The following is a 2434-nucleotide window of genomic DNA, read 5'->3' on the forward strand; positions in this document are numbered from 1 at the left end:
TCGAATCTGCATACCACCAAACATGCTCGCCCTTTCAGCCGTGGGGGCGTTATAATGTGACGGTCAATCCCACTATTCGTTGGTAAAGGAGTAGCCCAAGAGTTGGCGGTGGGTAATGACTAGCTGCCTTTCCTCTAGTCTTACACTGCTAAATTAGGGACGGCTAGCGCAGATAGCCCTCGTGTAGCTTTGCGCGAAATTCCAAAAAAAAACAAACAAAAAAAAATGATACAATGTCACACAAATCACTGATCTACAGATCACGCTTTGCCTGCATAAGACGTTATGAAGTATCATAATGCTCTTAACGACTACAGATCTCATAAGTCTGCTTTTAGATATTAACAAAGTACAAGGCTGAAATCTTAGTCTTTTGTTTGTTTGTAGTTAAGCATAAAGCTACACAATGGGCTATCTGTGCTATGCTCATCACGGGTATCGAAACCCGGTTTCTAGCATTGTAAGTCCGCAGACATACCGCTGTGCTACTGGGGAGGGTGGCTGCTCAGAAAGAAATCATTTTAAAAATCTAATATTGTTATTATATATATTAATTTAAAGTACATAGATCCTTTGAATTTCTTAGAAATCACAGATTTTAACTCGTAAACATTTACACGAAGAAAACCCGAGTCCAAAACTTTTAGAAATAAATAAACCAGATCTGTTTGAAACTACCTAATAATATAATATAAATATAATAATATAAAATGTTTCATTTTCGTAAACAAAGTAAATAAAATGAAAAATAGTAAAAAATACATGCAAATGTATTTGCTTCTTGCATTTTCTACTATGTGATTTCTTTAAAAACTATTACTAAGCCCACTTTCTTCGTAACTAAATAATTCACATGTTACTAACCCCTACTTGTGTCGTAACTAAACAATTCACGTGTTACTAACCCCTACTTGTGTCCTAAGTAAACACTTCACATGTTACTAACCCCTACTTGTGTCGTAAGTAAACAATTCACGTGTTACTAACCCCTACTTGTGTCCTAAGTAAACAATTCACATGTTACTAACTCCTACTTGTGTCGTAAGTAAACAATTTACATGTTACTAACCCCTACTTGTGTTCGAAGTAAACAATTCACATGTTACTAACCCCTACTTGTGTTCGAAGTAAACAATTCACATGTTACTAACTCCTACTTGTGTCGTAAGTAAACAATTTACATGTTACTAACCCCTACTTGTGTTCTAAGTAAACAATTCACATGTTACTAACTCCTACTTGTGTCGTAAGTAAACAATTTACATGTTACTAACCCCTACTTGTGTCGTAAGTAAACAATTACACACGTTATTTTTTATTTCGTCCATTACAAGAAATTACTATTAGTATAAATAGAACAACAAACTATATCTCCAGAACATATCTTTATTAACTTAATATTGATATTGCATCTTCGTCAGGGGCTATCGATAACCTGCAAGTTCGCTAATCCAATTGAAACCAAATTGGAACACCGTCCTCAGCTAATCGAACTTTGATACAGGTTCAGATGATATTGAATATAAAATCAAACACTACTAAATTTAAATAGCTGAAACAAACTAACAATGGTAAATAATTTTTTTCTTTACGACCTTAATTCCAACTAGTATGAGCTTGGCCTCTACACCAGAGACTAATCTTTATATTTGTTCATTTAAGGTTTATTTTGCCTGATTGAAACGGATTTTTAAATTTTTCGATCAAAAAAACTATGACATTTAGATAAGGTCTTAACATCCGCTAAGATATTATCTGCTTGTGATATGCCACGTTCTTTTCCTTAATGCAATAGTATTGAGTTTTTGGATGTCAGGTTCGTGTTCAGATATCCTATCATGTACGAACCGCCATGTTTCTTCAAAAAATAACGTTCTTACAATGGTATCCATCGTGCAGTCCATATATAGAGCCTGTACACAAATAATTTACTCATTGTATTTGTTTTTTACATGCTGAACTCGTTACTGGGGGTTTAAGGAAGATGATTGGTTTCTGTACTATTTTATTGGTATATTTATTACTCTAATTATTATCCTCAGTTAATTTTATGTAGTAACCTAAGCTTTAAATACGTGTTATTTATTTCCAAGGTTCAAGGGAACTTTTTCGCTTTGTTTTTGTCTATCAAAATGCCTGCCTTATTATATTTCATATATAATCCATATATAAGATTTTTTTTTTGTAAATTAGTCATCAAATTCTCCTAATCCTCCTTCTTTCTTTTAGCAAAAACGTGTGTCAATACTATTGACAAAACTACACTTCTTTGTTATTAACTGCAGGGAGATTGTGTGAGGAGAATCGGAAACGATAAGCTGTTTGTTTGTTTGTTATGGATTTCGCGCAAAGCTGCACGAGGGCTATCTGCGCTAGCCGTCCATAATTTAGCAGTGTAAGACTAGAGAGACGGAAGCTAGTCATCACCACCCAC

The 2434-nt window shown here is 34.2% G+C and overlaps 1 protein-coding gene across 1 annotated transcript in view; it reads right to left on the reverse strand.

Moving 5' to 3' along the window:
* LOC106459556 (BDNF/NT-3 growth factors receptor-like) overlaps positions 1 to 2434 on the reverse strand; it is a 60364-nt gene that overhangs the window by 4956 nt on the left and 52974 nt on the right. The gene's annotated exons all lie outside the window — the stretch shown is intronic.

This window comes from Limulus polyphemus, unplaced genomic scaffold (genome assembly GCF_000517525.1).
Source record: "Limulus polyphemus unplaced genomic scaffold, Limulus_polyphemus-2.1.2 Scaffold627, whole genome shotgun sequence".
Lineage (NCBI taxonomy): Eukaryota > Metazoa > Arthropoda > Merostomata > Xiphosura > Limulidae > Limulus > Limulus polyphemus.